Source organism: Lontra canadensis, unplaced genomic scaffold, assembly GCF_010015895.1.
Source record: "Lontra canadensis isolate GAN:19392208 unplaced genomic scaffold, GSC_riverotter_1.0 scaffold219, whole genome shotgun sequence".
Classification (NCBI taxonomy): Eukaryota; Metazoa; Chordata; class Mammalia; order Carnivora; family Mustelidae; genus Lontra; species Lontra canadensis.
This window is the reverse complement of record NW_022631213.1, coordinates 615,044-634,956: the sequence shown is the minus strand read 5'-3', so window position 1 is coordinate 634,956 and position 19,913 is coordinate 615,044.

The following is a 19,913-nucleotide window of genomic DNA, read 5'->3' as shown; positions in this document are numbered from 1 at the left end:
GGTGAAAGTTATCTCTGGTAATAGCTCTCTATCTGAGTCAGGCTCCCTATCAAATTCTTTGAGGTAGTTAAGGGAAAAGTGAAAGTTTTTTTTTTTTTAAAGATTTTATTTATTTGACAGAGAGAGATCACAAGTAGAGAGAGAGAGAGAGAGAGAGAGGAGGAAGCAGGCTCTCCGCCTAGCAGAGAGCCCAATGCGGGACTCGATCCCAGGACCCTGAGATCATGACCTGAGCTGAAGGCAGAGGCTTAACCCACTGAGCCACCCAGGCAGCCCTGAAAGTTTTTCTTGAGTCTGCTATGTCTTGATTGCTTTCATTTCAATATAATCTACATGTCAAAGTGGCATATTTTGGGGTCATGTATTCTGCTCCCCTTCAGGACCCTTGTCATAAATCATTTGACCATGTATGTGTGGATCTATTTTTGGATTCTCTCTATTATATTAGCCTATTTGTCTACCCTTAAACCAATATCACTGTCTTAATTGCCATAGCTTTATAGAAAGTTTTAAAATCAGTTTGTTTAAGCCATTCATCTTTGTTCTTCTTCATGATTATCTTGGTTATTTTAGGTCTTTTGCGTCTTCATATACATTTTATGATACGCTTGTTGATTTCCATAGAAATGGGCCTTTGACTGAATCTATAGATAATTTTGGGGAGAATCAACACTACCCATACGGAATCACCCAGCCCATGAGCATGATGTAGTTCTCCATTTACAGATGTCTTCCTCAATTCCTCTTGGCATTCTGGATTCTTTTTAAAACCCCACTGCGTTCTGGCACTTGGCAGGAATTAACTTCCATCCCTGTGACCACTGTCACTCGAAGGGACTGCCTGGCTGCAGCCCTTCCAAGGGACACCCTGGGGATGGGGCCCTGAGAGAGGAAGAAGAGACGGAAGGAGACAGACAGGACCCTAGTCATAGTCCTGGTCACTGAACACTGCTCTTCCAGAAAATCTGCTCCGTGAGAGATCTCGGAGCTCGGCCATATCTCAGAGCAGCCATTTACGGTATCTTCTTGTCTGTGAGATGAAAATGTGGAGCAGCCATTTACGGTATCTTCTTGTCTGTGAGATGAAAATGTGGAGTGTGGGCTCAGTATGGAATAGCACTTGTGAGGAGCGAAGAATATACAGTGCGGGGCACTTAGTGATGTTCAATTAATGATACTGGTTCTTGTTTGGTCCTCAAAGGAAGACTTAGGCCACAAGTGTGGACATAGAATTGGGAAGGACCAGGCTCAGGCCCACCTCCCTCCAGTCCTTTTTTCCCTATTAAGGGCAAACTGAAAGTGCCTTAGTTATCAAAGAGCTGGAAAAAGAGAGATGAAATCTATCCAGAAAGTTCAAACAGATAATGGAGGCCTGGCTAGGGTGGCTTGTTGACGTACTCCTCTTGTTATCACTGGACTGTTCATTCTCTCAATGCACTTATGTTTTATTCTATCACCCAGGGTCAAGGCTGGGACCCCCACAGTCCCCCTCACCTTGGCCTTCTCTGGCTGTTGAGGGTCAGTTGCTCAAAGGCTGAGCTTCCATCCCCTGGGCCCAGTTCAGTCCTCCAGCTGAGGCTCAGGGGGCAGGTCCCTGGCAGCTGGCATCCCCAAAACCACAGGAGAGCTGGTGCTGGCTCTCCTGGAGCTGGCCACCACTCACACCTGTGCAGACCTGAGGGCTTCGCTCTAATGCTGAAAGGACCTTATTAAACTGTTAGTAGCTCTTGCTTTAGTTCCTGATCACTGACTTTGCGCTGATAAAAGCAGTTTCTTCCCAGATTGTTCTTAAAGGGTGGCAAACCCTTTTCTTACTGAACATTTTAAATACAATTACATGGAAGAGAGTGATTTTAAAATACACTTTACCAAGCACTTTCCTTTTTTGCTTAAAAAACACTTCCATAGCACTTGTCACGGACTACATATTATCTCATTTAGCCACGCATAACTCTGTTGTTACCATCCCTGGTTTATAGGTGAGAGGTACATACAGGGTGATTAACCTACTCAAGTTGGACAGCTAGTGGGGGACAGAGCTGGGACTTGGGCCCAGGCAGCCTGATCCCATAGCCCCATGGTTCATCTTTAGCCCTGGTGGCCTGCTTGGAATACATCTCTGGGCAGATAGCCTCAGAGTGGCATCATTTTAGAAGCACATGGGGCGTTTCCCCCTGGTGACCCTCGACCAGCCTATAGTCACAAGCTCCAAGCCCTCTATAGGGTCCTCATTAGCCAGTTGCTCCCAGGGGTTGAGAGTGAGGCATCTACTTGCAAGGTTTCCTTCTTCCTCCCACACCTGGACACTGAAGAGGCTGCCTAAGGGTGTGCAGGGGCAGGACTTGGCCCTGTCTTGTTCCTGGCCCACAGTATCCAGGTTGGGGAGAGTCATTCCGGGCATTCAGGCATTATGGTGTTTGCAAATAAGGCATGTTCTGGAATCCTGGCATGAAGCAGCTTATGTGGGTACCTGTTGCCTAGGGAGGGCACCAGGGCTGGCAGTGGGCATCCAGGGCTGTAGTTTAGGGGATTCAAAGGGAGGAGTTCCTAGGGCAGCCTTCCTGACTTGCTTCTCTTGAATCTGTTCTAATATTGTCCTTCTTAGCTGCTGGAAAGTGAGACAGAGAGACCTCAGTCTTGGTCCCAGCTTCAGCCTCCAGGATGCATACCAAGTGCTAAGCAGACTCTACCTCAGGACCTTTGCCCCTGCTATCACTGCTGCCTGGACCACTCTCTTCCCAGATAACTACGTGCTTCACTCTTCCACTTCCTTCTAGTCTCTATTCACATGTCAGCATCTCAGTAAGGCACTCCTGACTACCCCATCTGAAATAGCACACACTTCCCAGGCCTCTTATTTTCCAGTGTCACTTTTTCTTCCTTCGTAAGTACTATAAAAACATTCTGCATATCTGTTGCTTTTTTTATTCATTGTCTGTCGATTCCCCACTGGGCTATAAGTTCTGTGAGGGCAGGGACTTTTGACCCTTGTTCATTACTTAGTACTCCAAGTGCCTCGAACATGTCTGACATAGTTCAGTCTCAATAAACATTCACTGAATGATTGGTGAGTGCCTTGGGGCTGAAGATGTTGCCTTGTGTCTCTGTGACCACCTCCCTTTGTCTGTATAAAGGGAGCCGGAGGCTGCTCTCCTATCTGATTCTGCCATTGTCAGTATAGGCCCCGTAATGCTGCAGTAACAGACAAACCCAGAGCCTCAGTGCTGAGCTCGGACTCCTCTGGGTCTTCCCTCTGTCTTTTCTTTCATGATGCGCCATGTATCTTTCTCCTCTCTTCATGATAAGGAAACATGAAGTAGTTACTTGCCGTCAGTCTCTCTAGATCAGTCATACCCATAGGCTGTGAGTTCTTGGATTTGTCCCTGCCCCAATCCGGCATCAAGAAACTGAACTCCAACCACTTGTTCCACCCAAATCTTTACACCCTGCTTGTGATAGCTATGTCATCATCATCTTCTTCTTCTCCTTTTAAAGATTTTATTTCTTTAATTGAGAGAGAGACAGAAAGAGAGAGAGAGCATGAGCTGGGGAAGAGGCAGAGGGAGTGGGAGAGGGAGAAGCAGTGTCCCCACTGAGCAGGGATCCTGTTGTGGGACTTGATCCCAGGACCCTGGGATCATGACTTGAGCCCAAGGCAGACGCTTAAGTGACTGAGCCACCCAGGCATCCCAGCTGTGTCCTCTTTTAAAGGAAACATAGAGAAAGGCCATTTTACCAGCAGGGTGCAAACCTGCAGTGATGGCTGAATAGCTACTATGAATTTAGGGCCTCAGGGGAAGGATGGCCGCCTGGAAGCTGGAAGCCTTGCACTCACCAAATTGCTTATAGCTCATGGGACTTTGCCTTAAACCAAGAGCTGCAGCACACAGAGATGGGTGTGGAGGTGGAGCAAGCCCACGCAGAACAGCCCACAGAGAAGGGGCTCTCACTGCCCATGTGGGGTTCAGGTAGGGCTTCCGGGGGAGGGGTTCCCGGGGTAAGGTGCAGAGGCTGGAGCTGTGAGCCTGGTAAGGGTAGGGGAGGAGGAGGACGGGAATGGAGGGAGAAGCAGGGAGGACTGAGACTTTGGAACAGTGCCCTCAGCTACCCTGACCGAACCTGCTTTCCCCCAACTTCCGGCCTTTACTTGGGCCATCCCCTCAGCCTGGAACGCTGCTTCCATTCTCCCTCTGTTGAAACCTTTCCAGATCTCACCAAGATGGCACCTCCCTGAGGAGCCTCTTCAGAGCCCTAGTCAGAGCCTCTCCTTTGTGCAGTGGGTCACCAGGACAACTGACTAGAAAGATCAACAAGGAAGCCTAGGGGCCAAGAGCCTGAAGGAAAGATCTGGACCAAGGGACCCAGGAGAGAGCAAAGGATTCCTTCCAGCCCCATTTATCCTGAAGTAGGGGGCGGGGAGGGTACAGGAGCCGTGAAGAGCAGTATTGGGAAGGAATTATCTGGATTTTACAAGGCCTTGTGGTGACAGAAAGGCTCAGAGAGAAGGAGATGGTGAGAGCCAAGGAGGGTTTTGGGGGAGGGAGAGGATTAGAGCTGATGGGACTCCTGGGAGTGGGGGTTGGTGGGCAGCCAGGAAGCCATGGGATCTGAGGTCATGAGGGGAAGTCATTGGAGGAGTCACCTTTTTTTTTTTTTTTTGCCTGGGCCAGCCCAGAGGACAGCGGCTTCCAAGGAGGGTTTTGATCCAGGGGATTCTCTCCACCTGGGAGCAAACAGCACACACACCTGCCTGGTGAAGGATAGGACAGAGACTGCTGTGTAGATGGTATATTTTTACACGTCTAGGCTATTGCCACTGGGCTCCAAGAGAAGCAGGTAGGGGGATTTGGTGGCTTGAGGATGGGAGGGAGACAGGGAGACTTTTTTCCCCCCAATATTTTATCATGATCAGTTTCATTTCAATCTTTCAAGAAAGATTGAAAGAATGGAATAGAGAACACCCATCTATCCACCACCTAAGTTCTACGGTTACCATTTCGCTAGATTGACCTTATCCCACAGGTCTCTATCCATCTTATTTTTTGAAACATTTCAAAGCAGTTTCACGGCACCTGGGTGGCTCAGTCATTAAGTGTCTGCCTTCAGCTCAGGTCATGATTGCAGGGTCCTTGGATCGAGCCCCGCATTTGGCTCCCTGCTCTGCGGGGGGTCTGCTTCTCCCTCTCCCTCTGTCCGTACCCCCCCCCAACTGGTGCTCTCTCTCACTCACTATCAAATAAATAAATAAAACTTTAAAAAAAAACATTTCAAAGTAGTTGCAAGCATCAATATATTCCATCCCTAAACCCCGCAGGGTGTGCATCATTAACTACAGTCCAATATTTGTTTACAGGGTTTTTTTTTTTTTTTATGTTTCTGCGGGGATGTTTGGAGAGATTTACACAAAGTGAAAGGCACAGATCTAAAGTGGAGCATTTCTAGAGTTCTGAAAAATGGACACACCTGTGTAATCCAACTTCCATCAAGATAGAGAACATGCCATCGCCCCAGGAAGCTCCCTGATGCCCCTTCCCAGAGAAACTGCCAGAGACTCTTCCCTGTTCCTCTTTTGTACAACTGTTGTTCACCAGCACCCATTCTCCCCTTGTGCACCGGCTGCCCAGAGAAGACTACATCTCCCAGTCTTTCTGGCAGCTTGGCGTGGTTATGTGATTAAGCTCTTATCTATGGAGTGTAAGTAGAAGCTTCGTGCCCCTGCTTCAAGAAACTGTCCTTAAGAGACAGCTGGTGTGTCCTTGGCCCCGGCCTCCTTCCTGTTGCCTGGGACACAGCTGTCATGGCCACCATGTTGGACCACGGAGAAGGGGATACACCTGAGAGGGGGGAAAGCAGTGGGCCGGAGGGCACCTGGGCCCCTGAGCTCTTGAGGAAGGAGAAATGCTCTGGGTTGCTTGTCTCCAGGTTTTTCAGGTGAGAGAGAAATAAACAGCCCCCTGGTTTCAGCCACCGTCAAACGATGGTCTCTGTTACTGTCAAGTTTATTCTTCTTCTTTTTTTTTAAGATTTTATTTATTTATTGGACAGACAGAGTTCACAAGTAGGCAGAGAGGCAGGCAGAGAGAGAGGAGGAAGCAGGCTCCCTGCCGAGCAGAGAGTCCAATGCCGGGCTCGATCCCAGAACCCTGGGATCATGACCTGAGCTGAAGGCAGAGGCTTAACCCACTGAGCCACCCAGGAGCCCTGTCAAGTTTATTCTTAATGACAAACTTTCGTGCTTTTAAAATGTGATATTATGGGCACGTATGACCTAGTCAAAAAAAAAAAAAATCATAACACAAGAGTAAACATAAAACAAATAAGGAGAGTTGGCTGGAGAGACTGTTTTCTGCCCTTCCCGCCCCAGCAGAGCTGTGGTGACACGGCACCTGGTGGCACTAGTGACAACGGCAGATTGGTGATGCACAGCAGAGACCCAAATTAACAGTGGCTTCAAACAAGATAGAAATGTATTTCTCCACATGTAAAAACTGGAGCCAGCCAATATCATAGATCTTTGAGCCAGCTCCCACTCTCCCAACATTCCATGTTAGTGGGGCAGCCGCGGTTTCTAACACAAAACCTGGCCATCGGGGCTCCTACTTGAGGTGATCGCAGCACACTGTGCCTCTGGCTTGCCTGTATGCCTCCAGCCTGCTGCAAAACCTTCCAAATGTTGGGGGGCTCCCAGCTCCAGGCATCTTGGTGCTGGGCCAGTTCCCAGCCTGTGCTCCTGGGCTGGCTCCCTGTTGCCCTCTCTGTCCCCAGACAACCTCTCAGCCTCCAGGGCCCTCCTCCCGGGGTCTGGGGATTTGGCGGTGAGTTCTTCTTATGGGGCCCCACAGCAGGTTATCAGCCAGCCTCCTGCCCTCTTGCTGAGGTCCGGGTGATGTTCACACACCAAATCTTAATCTCCTTAGGTCGACCTCACCCGAAGCTGTCAGATTCCATGCCCGCTGCTTTCTTGGCCTTTGGCTCCTGATTGCAGATGTCACCGTTCCACTCCCCTACTCCACCAGCTGGCCATCCCAGGGGCTGTTTATCTGGTGCAAGTATCCCTTGAAAGTCACTCTTGGATTCAGGACTTTGACTAGACTGGCAACAATAATGACTTCAGTAATAGTAGTAGTTACAGCTGTTGCTTTTTTTGGGGGGGAGATAAAGAGTGTGCTTGCACAGGTGAGCACAGTGGGGAGTGGGGGCTGGGAGCAGAGGGAGATAGAATCTTTTTTTTTTTAAGATTTTATTTATTTATTTGAGAGAGAGGGTGCAAGCACAAACGGGGGGAGGGGCAGAAGGAGAAGCAGACTCCTTACTGAGCAGGACCCCCCCCACCCCACCCCTCAACCCCCTGACTTGGAGCTCAATCCAAGGACCCTGAGATCATGACCCGAGCCAAAGACAGCTGCTTAACCGACTGAGCCATCCAGGCGCCCTGAGAGAGAGAATCTTCAGCAGACTCCACACTCAGCCTGGAGCCCGCCACGGGGCTCGATCCCATGACCCTGAGATCAAGACCTGAACTGAAATCAAGAGTCGGACATCCTTATTGCTACTGCTCTCTAAATGCCTAGTAGGTGACAGATGTCCTTACATCTCCTGAGGCAAGAGTTGTTTGCTTCCATTTTACAGATGAAGAAATCGAGGCTCGGAAGTGTTAACAGGCACCTCCAAGGGTTGGATTCCCAGCCAAAGTGTCCTGTGGCTCTGTGGCTAGGTTCTTCCTTTCCTCAGTTGGGGAAAAGGCCTGGAGTCCAGTCAAGCTCAGTCACTCGCCAGCCGTGTCACCATGGGCAAGGCCCTCTGCCTCAGGCACCTGGATTTCTGAACCTGTCAAGTGGGAAGAAGGATGCATGGGATGTAGAGATGTGATCTGTATGACCTCTTGTCTGTGTCCTAGGCTCTCCAGGGCAGGGGCTCCTCGGGGCTGGCCCTCCAGGACCTTACTCAGTGCTACCTTGTTGACCTGAGTGGCCGGTGATTCTGTTGACCGACACCGAGGGACCCAAGGGTGGAAAAGGGGGAGCCACAGGGCCTCGTTAGGATGGGGTGAGGTTGAGGAGGTAAGAACAGGGAACAGTGTGGACACGAGGGTAGCAAGAGACAGAGATCTGAAGAAGCCAGGATGTCAATAAGTTGGGGACGAGGGAAGAGAGTCTTAGAGCAGAGCAGAGGGATCCGGGCAGTCTTGGGGAGGTGACCCCTGGTGAACAGGCAGAGATCTGGCGGGGGTGGGGCAGGACACTGGGGGTTGGCTCCTATGTGAGCCACTCTTTGAGAGAGAGTCCTTGGTCCTGGAGGGCTGTAGGTGACCTCGGTCTCCTCCAGTCTGCACCCCTCAGGCCCAACCCACTCCCTCTGAGCTTGCGAATGTCACCGTTCTGAGCTCCCCCACAGAGGCCACCGCCGCCCTGGGGCCCCGTGGCTCTCCTGCCCTGAGAGCCTGCAGCATGTGTGGGTGACAGGGGAATCCAGGGCAACAAATTACAGAGAAACCTGTCAGCCTTTGGAGGTGGGGGCAGGTGGCAATTTGGAGAGCAAACTCTAGGTTGTTTACCCACTGAAGCGTTTCTGGTTAGGTATTTACTTTTCTGGGTTTCTGGAAGGGGGAGAAAATGAGCATGGGGCCTCCAGGGGCCTCAGCAAATAGCGCAGAGGCGTCTGTGTGTTAACTGATTCTGTCAGCCGGCTGGGCACCTCCCAGAGGCGATTGGCATCCACCCTGGGTCTAGGCAGCTTGGCAACCCCTCGGAGGGCTCAGCACTGGTGAGCCATAGGGAAATGTGGAGGTTAGTGAGGCTGTCCCTCCACCCCACTGTCCAGAGAGGGGAGGTCACAGCCCAACCAGGGGGGAAGCATTTCTGGGGAGGGACTGGGGCTGGGTCGCTACTGTAGCACAGCGATCTCGGGGCTGGGCTGAGCACTGTTGCCTGAGCCCTGGAGGTGTCCTCCCGCTGATCTGGTAGCATTGAGGTCCAGGATCCAAGCAGACCTGGTCTTGAGACCCACTTGGGGTCTCTTGTTTCTCTGGCTGCTGCGTAGGGAGGTGAGGTCTCCCTGGGAGGTTTCCAGGTATCGATGGAACTCTGTAGAATTTGAAGAGCTAAGTAGGAACACAGAGTGTCATCATTTTCCAGCCTCATTTCTTGGAGGCTGGCTGGTTTTCTTTTTAACAGAGAGGAGGTAGAGAGAGGCACCCTTCCGTGCCTTGGTGTTCTCACCTGTGGAATGGGTGTGATAGAAAAAGAGTCCGTCCCTTGAAAGCTCCCAGGGAGCACTCAGCAGTGTGGAGTATTACTCTGTGAGTGTTTTTTGGGTATTGTCTTTGTGCCAAGGACACAGGGACAAGATTACACAGCCCCTGGGGTGCCTGGCCGGTTTAGTCAGTGGAGTGCGTGACTCTTGATCTCGGGGTTGTGAGTTCGAGCCTCACATTGGGTGTAGAGATTACTTAAAAATAAAATCTTTAAACAAAACGAAAAAAGGAGCCTCCTTCAGGTGCTCAGTTCTCAAGATGTGGTTCTAAGACTCTCTGGGGAGGCCTCAAGGTCAAAATTATTTTCATAATAATACTCAGGTGCTATTCGCCATAGTCATTGTGTGCTGTATTTGCAACTGATGGTACCCGACCAAGCTCTGGGGTGCTTAAAAATGCTCAGTAAATGTTTAGGCAGTGACATCAAACTGTACCAAATAAACAGCGGCCACGGTTTTCTTTCCCTGCAGGAAGGGGAGGAAAACTTTTCTGTTTTTCTATTCTAGGTTGTTCTGCCTGTAAAAAGTAAATCAACAGAAAACAGATGGGCAGGAGAAAAACAAATTTAATTTCACATATGGGAACTCATGAAATATGAGACTCAGGGGTGCCTGGGTGGCTCAGCGTCCAACTCTTGATTTTGGCTCAGGTTGTGATCTTGGGGTTGTGAGATCGAGCCCGGCATCAGGCTCCATGTCCAGCTGGGAGGATGCTTGAGATACTCTCTCTCCATCTCCCTCTGGGTGCTCCCACCATGCTCTCTCTCTCTCTCTCAAAAAAAAAAAAAAAAAAAAAAAAGACTCAGAGAAGTGACAAAAGCACAGGTAGGCTACTTTCAAGGGGACAAAGGAGGGTCAGAGTGTTCTTCTTGTCCTGGCTGTTTCCAGGACAAGAATTCCAACTAATCAATATGTCAGAATGGCATATTTGGGGTGGCCTGTCTTGAACCCCATCACCAGTTTCATGAAGAGTCCTTGATTTGCCAATAAAAATCATTAACCTTGTTAAATCTCTATCCTTGAGTACACATCCTTTCCATTTTCTGTGTGAGAGTCAGCGGGAAGTTTGTTTAAAGTATTTCTGCAGCATTTTGAAGCATGGTCATTGCCTCAAAGAATCCCACCTCTGGAATGGTTTGAGTTGGAAGCTAGAGCAGCCATTTTCATTTTTATTTGGGAAAAAAAAAAAAAAAAGAAACCTGTGGATACACTCATTACTTTTCTTGGATATTTGACATACATTTTCTTGAAAATGAATGAAGTGAGCATGTCGCGCCAAGGAAAACAACTGTCAGTATTTGTTGCCAAGGATAAAATCTGAGCTTTCAAGCAAAACTTGGAATTTTGGACCACTTTTGTCTGCAACCGGGAACTTGACAGTTTCCTAGTAATTCAAGACCTTATTTCTAAATGGCTAACATATGGTATTATGAAATCTTACATGGGGAAAAGATGCATTCCAGGGGTAAGATAGACCAGTGGATTTTTAACGTAACCAGAATATGAAGAGTTGGTTGGTAAGGTTTCGGATTCCAGACCTCAATCACCCTCAAGAATCTACAACACATGGGGGCCCTTGACTGGCTCAGTTGGTAGAGCATGTGACTCTTGACCTCAGGGTCATGAGTTCAAGCTCCATGTTGGGCATGGAAACTACTAAATTCAAAAACCAAAATTAAAAAAAAAAAAAAAAGAACTTACGACATGTCAGGTTTGGTGTAATATCAAAGAAGAATGTCCACAGTAATGGAAGAGGCTACTAGGATGATCTCTTTCCCAGCTCCCTATCTGGGTAAGGCCAGATTTTCTTTTTCATCTTTCTTTTTTTCCTTTATCCCTTCCTTCCTTCCCTCCCTCCCTCCTTCCTTCCTTCCATCCAAGATTTTCTTATTTATTTGACACAGAGGGAGCACGAAAGCAGGGGAGCAGCAGGCAGAGGGAGAGGGAGAAACAGGCTCCCCGCTGAGCAAGGAGCCCCATGTGAGGTTCCATCCCAGGACCATAGGATCGTGACGTGACCTGAACTGAAAGCAGATGCTTAACCGAGTGAGCCACCCAGGTGCCCCCAAATTTTCTTTATCTAATTCAACCAAAACAGCATACTGCCGGAGATGGAATGTAGAAGTACATATAAGGATCAAGATGTCTTCTATTAATGAGATTTGTGAAAATGTGAAAAATTCTGCTCTTCTCACTTTTGTTTCCCCAAAGAGTTATGTTTCACAAAAATATATGACTTATATTAACATGTACTGAGTTTATTATTTTTATCTTTAATTGAATTAATAAATGAATACTTATAAAAAAATAAATGAATACTTATATTTTTCTCTGTTTTAATTTCAAATGTGGTCAAATATTGATAAGCCTACATAAGCAAAAGCTGTTTGGGGTCCTAAGTAATTTTTAAGAGGATAAGGGTTCCTGACACCAAAAGTTTTGAGAAGTAGTGGTCTAGTTCATGTGGGGTGGGGAACAAGCAAACAGTGATAGCCAGCCCGGTGAGGGCTAAATGGGGAGGCAGATGGACTGACTGTTGTAAGTAGAAGGCAAGTCAGGAGGGCTCCCAGGGGGAGGTTACCTTAAAACTCCACTAAGTGTGGCTGACAGGAGATTGTCCTGGTTACTAGAAAAGAGGCCGTTGGGAGTGTTACCGATCCATCTATCATAGCTGCTAACTCAGGAAAGAAACAGGTGAGCCCAGGTGCCCTGCTGGGGCCATCTGCTCTGGCCTGGGGAGTCCCAAGGGGTCTGGAGAAATGGAAAGCAAGCTCCTGGCTGTGTTTGCCAATGCTGTTGCAGAACAAACTCGGATAAACTCATTTGTCGTAAATGAGGCCAGTAACTCAAGAGACACGGCTTTGGAAGAGAGAAAGGGAGAGATTTATTTCGTGTGTGGACCACGGGGCTAGGTAGCAAGTTCAAGCCTTAACAGCTGACCTCTCTGCCCACAAGATGGACGCCTAGCGTTTTACGGGAGAGAGTCAAAGAGTGACGTGTGAGAGAACAGGCGAGGGTGCGAGATCTGTCTGTGTTCAGAGCACCATCCTGGGAGGGGAGGGGAGGTGTCCGGTGTGGTCTTCCAGGCCTTCTGTTGCTATAGGGACTTTTCCTGTCCTGGCTGTTGGGAAGTTTCAGTCATTACAAACCAACAGTTTGAGCTGTTTTCCCCAGATCAAAATGCTCAGATTTATGGACTCCTCCCTCCTAGGATGCTATGTGCACCACAGACACTCTGTGGAAAGATCCAGCTGCCCCCAGCACGGCCCGCTCCCTATGACCCTTGGCAAAGAAGCCCGTGGATGCTCTGTCCACTCCCATCCCCACGCCTCCAAGCCGGGGTCAGCATCCCCCAGCTTGCTGGCTCACCACATCTCCAGTGCTTTTGCTAACTCTCCACACCCTGCTGTCTTGTGTCCCAGGGACCACCCTTGACCCCTGAATCTGTCGGGAATGTGTGCAGCTGCCGCAGAAGCCAGCAAGGAAGTGTTGACTGACAGGCACCTTTTTATTTTTCTCGAACAGAACAAGAAATCTGGAGGGCTGGCCCAGCTGCCCCCAGAGGTCACGTGGCCACCACCAGCTGCAAGCGAGTTTGGGAAGGGTGGTTTTACTGGTTTCCTTCCCATTACTGGCACAGAGCTCCTGAAACTCTTGGAATTTCCTAAGCCATGAAGGCAGCAGTGCATCTTCTGTTAGGCTAATGAAGCAACTTGGGGACTGCACCTAAACCTGGGGGCTGATTGCCAGGACAACCGACTGGAAGTTTCAGTCCCACCCTCAGATTTTCAGGGAAGGAGGCTGGGAGGTTGAATCTCTAGGGAGACAGTGTCTCAGTTGAGTCAAATCATAGGACACCCAGCTGCTATCAACAGAGCACTTGGTGTAGGGGAAACCTGTTCCAAATGTTGGAATTGATGTCAGAATTGGGATTAAGTTCAGAGTGGAAGGTAAGCAGGCAATCAGGCCTACTGGGCACAAATATCTACTCTTGGAGGACTCTTCTTCCACGGGTTCCTGCCTGCCGATGTCTCTGAAATAGTTTTGAACCACTGACTTCTCTCCTGAGCTCCTGATCAGTTGCCTTGGTTCAGTGTCCACCCTACAGCCACAGGGCCTGACTCCATGCAACCAAGACGAGCTCTCTTCCTGGGTCGGTAGCCCTGCAGTTCTCTTGGTTGGCCGAGTTGGAACTGGGACCTTCGATGCCAGGCTTCTCTCCTGGTAACATCCTCCCAGCACGGCCTGATCTCATCCTGACTCCCACAGCCCTGTCCTAGCTCTGTGTACCATCTGCATCTCTAGCCTCCTTCCCCACTCCCTGGGGCCAGCTCTGTCCAGGACACTCATCTCCCTGTTCAAGGTACTTCCTGCTGCTCTGGGCCCCTGTCCTCTGGCCCCGGGCCCTCTTCTGGCCTCTTAACCCATTCGATACATATGCATCTCTGAACCTGGTGGGCATAGGTGCACATTTGTGCACACGTGTGTATACATGCACCCGCATACCGTGCTCTGTTCTAGCTTGGGCACACTGTCCACCATCCTCACTCTGGGAACACCTCTTACGACTTTCTGCCTTTGCATCTTTGTCTACACTGCGCTCAGGGCTGGGAATGCCCTTCCGGTTCAAGTCCTAGTTCAGGAGCAGAGACACTCACGTTGCCTTAATCAAAGGTTTGTTGAAGGATGCATGGGGCCTGGTGCCCGAGGCCCATTCAGTGAGTGTCTCTAGTCCTCGCTGGGCACCCCTACCTCTGCATGGTCCCCTCTCCTTGCGCCACCAGTGGCTGCCTGCTCCCCCATTTCTCGTAGAATGTGGTATCGTGTGGGTTTGATCCCACAGGGCCCATTGTGGCCTCTCCTTGTACGTCCTCTGTCCCTCCAGCGCTGGTAACTGCCTTGTCTACTGCATTTTGGTCAAGATCCCGAGACAGACTCCAGCACAAGCCACGTAGGTCAAGGCAGTCTCTGTCACTGGTGTTTAGCTGCCCCAGTCAGGTGTTTTGCTCTGGTCCACGTGCGGCTGGCATGAGGTCATGTGGTCCTCATGAGGCTGACCTACCCAAGGGGCTGGGCGTAGCCATAGGGGCATGGCTGATGACCCTCAGCAGTCCTGTCCCTATGTCCCCCAAGTCCTTTGCTGTGTCAAAGCCCTTCTCAAATATAATCTCCACCAGGAAGCCAAACTTTCTTGCAGTTTCCGGCTGCTGGGCACAGGGGCTGGCTTGGAAAAGAAGGCCCATGGCAGGAATGAAGAGAAAAGAGGTGGGCCAGCCCTTACCTGTAGAGGGCAAAGGAGCTTCCCTGGCTACAGTCAAGTCAGGGACAAGTGGGAAGACAAGGCGTGGGGCAAGATGGAGGGAGCAAGTCCCCCCCTTTGAACAGGGCACCAGCTCCAGCTTGCCCCCTTACTTTGTTCTCATTACCTGCTGCCCTGAGGGCCACTAACTTTGTGGGCCTTGCTTATAGAGGACGCTGAGGCCCAGGGATAGGGAAGGCCAGAGACCTCAGCCAAGATCGCCCTGCTGTGCTGGGCCCAGGACCCCCGACTCCCAGGGGAGTATGCCCTGCCACCTGCTTTCTGTTCCCCCCCACTACAGGGCTTGCTGGTGGCTGATTCTTCAGGAACACAGAGGCTCTCCCCTCTTCCCAGCTGACTTGGGACAGATTCCAGTAAATAACGTGCTGCCCATCAATCAGGGGTCACTCAGGCCAGGGCCGATCGATGGCCGCAGACAGCTGGGCAGGCTGGTAATGAAGTGCCAGCTCCTTGGTGGGCGTGCGGCTGGCCCTGGGATTTAATCCCCTTGCCTCCAGGATAAGCCTCCAGCTCTGGTGACAGGAGGGAAGACAGATGAGGCTCTGAGGCCAGTGAGGGGATGGGCCTGGGGCGGGGGTGGAGTTGGAGTCCACAGGGAGGTGTGGGGGTTGGGGGGAATGGAAGGGGGGTGCTCTTTGCTACTGTGGGCAGCCTCTCCAGGCAGGCCTTGCATAGGGACCTCCTAGGGGAATGCACACGCCCACCCCTGCGGCTCTGCAAAGCACATTCCACACCGAGTACTTACCCCTGCAGGCATAAGGCTGCCCATTCCTCTAAAGTGGGGTGCTCTGGGGGGCAGAGAAGGACATAAGCATTGTTGCACATTTCGTATGTGTCAGCTCTGTGCTGTCTCATTTGGTCTTCACAGCAACCTGGCTTAATAAGTATTATTATGTCCATCCTATAGCTAAAGAAAGAGGCTCAGAGAGGAAGCCATGTTTAACAAGTAGAACTGCCCTATCATGGACCAGGCCAGGCAGATGGTGCTGCCTCATAAAGTGCTGAGCTCTCCATCACTATGGGCATTCAAGCAGAGGCTGAAGGAGTAACTCTTGGGGGCTATGGAGGAATTTCTGCAGAAGGTGGGCTTTGTACGTACATAGCCCTGAGGTCTTTCCCTACCCTGAGCTTGTGTTAGTCTTTGGGAAACAGGGAATGAACTGGGTTTGGGGGGCAGGGCCCAGGGCTCCAGGTGGAGGGACTGCTGAGTGAGATGTGGCTTCGAAGCTACACTTCCGAATCATGTCTGTCTGGACCCCTTTGGATCTTTGGGAGGCAGAGCCCACAAATGTCTGACTCAAGTTGATTTCCGGTATCGTTTTTAACGATAAAGCAGTATTTAAAAATAGATAGAGGCTGGCAATTAGGTTATACAACTTTTAACCCATTTGAAATCACCAGAAAGTTTGCTTTGAGGGGACCTGGGGCTAAAGACTGTCCCGCATCTGTGTTTAATTAAAGAGTATTGCAAGGAGGGATAATAGAGGAAATGAGACAGTCTCTCTTAACTTGCAATTATTTATCTGCACAAGTAAATTGTGTACAACACAAACCAAATGTGAAACAAGTTGGAAGCGAGGACAGAAACCGTCATCCGTAAGGCATTGGTTTTATTTTACAGTCAACAAAACAACCTTGTTCTCATCTTATCTAATCTTGCTACAATTGTTCTCTCTTATTACAGTAAGAATATGGCATACGTGTAGCAGATCCAGGGCACTTATACCAGCAAAATATGACTTTTATCTGTAATTCTACCTCGATTTTGTGGGAGAAAAGAGCCCTGCTGTTGAAAACACTGGAATGTCACTGTAGGGAAGTGACCCAGGCTGACAACCCCCGCCCCACCGCCCCACGCTCTTTCCAAGCAAGGTTGGGTGAGGGGTTGGCATTCAGATTTACAGCCCCTGACTCTCCGGATACACAGACCACAGGTTCAGGCCGGGCCAGCAGAGGACCAGGAGCTTCATCTGTTCTCTGTGGGTGTGGGGATAGATGCCGGGCAGCAGGAACTTTCTGGCTGGTTCTTCCCTAGGAGGGAGGTCTGGAGGAGAGGCAGTGGCGGATGGGGGGAGCCTAGTCACCTTCAGGAGTGGTTGTATGCAGGTGTCTGAAACAGGGGCCACAGGCTACGCGTGAGCAGAAATACTGTGGGAGAAGAGGCCACACGTAGGAGAAAAATACACAAGGTTGCTGAGGTCTTCCGTTGGGAAGAGAAGGACTGATCTCCATCCCTGATCCTGCTCTGTTCTGTAATCTGACAGAGACCCCGAGGCTGTGGCTACCTTGGGCCCTGAACTGTCTTCTCCAGAATTCCTTTCTGGGGCCTGCCAGGCTTTAAGGCTATTTATGGGGTTAAATAAACATGATGGAAATGAAGGCTGTTGGCTTCATTTCCATCATGTGTGTCTGCCCTATGGACTCTCTGACTTCGACACAGAAAGAGGCCATCTGGCCAGACCAGCAAGACTCAAGGCCCTCTCTCCAAACCGCCCCCAGACAGACATGGTCTTGACTGAGTGAAGGTTTGGGGATCAAAATGCCAAGGTTATCTCTTATCACTCACTCCTTCTCTCCCTATCTTTCAGCAACACTGGTCTTTGGTCTTCTCCAACCCTCTCCAAGCATGCATCTACCTCAGGACCATTGCACTTACTATAGGTATTTTACCTGGAAGTTCTTTTCTGCAAAGCTTTGTACAGCAGGCTGCCTCTCAGTCTTTCTCTTTTCTTTGTAACAGAAGTCACATCTTGTTTACTTGTTCCGTGAAGTATTTTGTTTGTCCACGCTCAAATGTCAGTTCCGTGGGACAGAGACCTCATCTGCCTTGTTCACTGCTGTGTCCCTTGCACTGTGCCTGGCACACAGTAGGTACTCAACAAACGTGTGTCATCAAGGAGCTCAGAGCTTTGGAGCTGGGCATGCTTTTCAGAGATGATTTCCTGAGAAATGGGACTTCATTTTTAAGCACAGAAGCTCAGAGGCTTGAATGGGGAAACGGAGAGAGGGGTTTACAACGGGAAAGCAGAGGAGGAAGAGAGGCTGCATAGACAGTGACACCTTGGTATGAGGGAGAGGAAGCAGGAATTCTGGCGTGGGGGAAGACCTAAAACTTGCTCTGGGGGAAAACCAGCCAGAAGGCCGAAGGTTCTGGGTGTCAGTGATGTGAAAGGAAGACACCAGAGCAAGGGAGCACAGAGTTGGGGCCCTGTTCCTGGCCCTCATTAGACCTTGCTTTCCAGAGAAGTGAGGCCCAGAGGTGGCTACTTATCCGCTGAGAGAACGGTGGAGGGAGAAATGCAAGGAGGGAGAAAATCAGAAAAAGAGCTTTTAAAATATCAAACTACCATCCAATCACAGTATTATCCAGTGGCTAGCACAGACACACAGTTTTGCCTTTCTCAGAACCCTGAGGGAACTCTGTTTTCCCCTGCAGGGGTCCCACCCTACAGAGGACGGGGCCCCTGGCTCTGTCTGGATGATTTGGGAGAACTTTTTTTTTCCCTTAAAATTTTATTTTATTTATTTGAGAGAGACAGAGAGAGCGCGAGTGCAAGGTGTGGGAGGGAGAGGGAAGGAATCTCAAGCAGACTCTACTCTGAGCACAGAGCCCAACGTGGGGCCCGAACTCACGACCCTGAGATCATGACCTCAAAGGAAGAGTCAGACATTTAACCGACTTAGTCACCCAGGTGCCCCTGGGAGGGCTTTCGATTGGTGGAGAGTGGGGAGTTTGCTTGTTGAGGGGAGAACAGCCCTTTAAGCGAAGGGTCTGCATGAGCAAAGGCTAGGGAGTGCGGGGAACTTTCAGGAAAGGTGTCTCGACTGGTGTGACAGGCCTGGAGGAGCCTGTGGGGTGGGGAAGGAGGGCCAGAATGGCAGGACCACAAGGGAGTGGATGCTCTGCCGGGTGATGGAGGTTTAGGGAGCTCAGGTCTGGGCGCTACCCCCCAACTCCCGTGGTCCGTCTGGCGGGGGTGGGGTGTGCGATGCCAGGCCGACAGGGGCTGACAGAAAGATGTTTGCTGTGCCCCCTCATCTCCTGAAACCTAGCCATGCTTTCAGCTGGGCTCACCCTGCTCACCTCCCCATTTCTGATCTCATTTAGTAGAGCAATTAAATTTTAGAAGCCCATCAGCATGGTCTTTCGAATGCCAGGTTCTTCCCAGATAGAATTATTTAATAGACTGGACGGTAACTCTGCAGGCTCCGGCCGGGGCTGCCGAACCACTGAGGCAGAAAATTAATAAACGCAGCGGCTCCCCCCGCTGCCCTCACTTGGCAGGGCCTGGCCTGCCTCCACTCACACTCTCCTGCCCATGGAGGGGCTACCAGGGACATTTTCCCTCTGGGACAGGGGGCATTGGAGTTTTCAAGAGGAAGGACAGGAAAGCCTCAGGGATTTGCAGGCCATCTCGGGATATTGGGGCCAGCCTGGAAACCCCTTTCCACTGTTTATTTGCTGAGCAGTGTGGGATATGTTACTTAACCTCTCTGGCCTCAGTTCACTCATCTGTGTAGTGGGGTCACAGCGAGGATCACAGAGGTGATATGTGTAAAACGCTCCACGTGATAATCAGCCTGTGGCAGGAACCCAATGGACAACAGTTCCTTCCCTCTCCCTCACAGATAACCACGGCTCCCGTGCCAATGTCGGCTGGAGGGAGGGAAGAGGAAGGACTGAGCGGGGAATAAGAGCCACTGGTCAATTCCTGACTTACAGGGCACGGGAGGGCTATAGGCTGATTGGAAATTGAATGTGTGGCCTCAGGAAAAGAGGTCCCCACGTCTGACCTTGTGGGTAGGAATCTCATGCTCTGCATGTTCTGGGACAAGTCACTTAGCCTCTTGGGCCTCAGTTTCCTCACCTCTAAAATGGGCACAGGGAGTGTCATGAGGTCTGGTAAGGTATCAGGAGACCCTGCTGAGCCCCTGGTAGGGCAGCAGGTGTCCCGACAGTTCTGCTTGTCTCACCCATGGTGTGCCAGGCAGCCCCCGGGGGAGAGGAGCAGCTGGGGAGAGGTGGAGGGGGCCCAGGAGAGGGCGAGGCCCACTGCTGAGGCCATGAGGAGCAACGATTCTGGGGGACAAGGGCCCGATCCCCGGCTTGAATCCCAGGCTTGCATCTGGGGGCAGTGGCTAGGGCTCTGGCTTCCTGCCCATGCTATTCCATACCCAATGGCCCTCCTTGGTGGGTGGTGGGTGGAGATTGAGCAGGAGGAAGGGGAGAGGGAGCTGAGATATGGGAGGAGGAATCCTGACCCGGGATCCCATATTCTTCTAACAGATATGGATTGAGCACCTACTGTGTGTAGGGACACACAGTGATACCAGCAAAGAG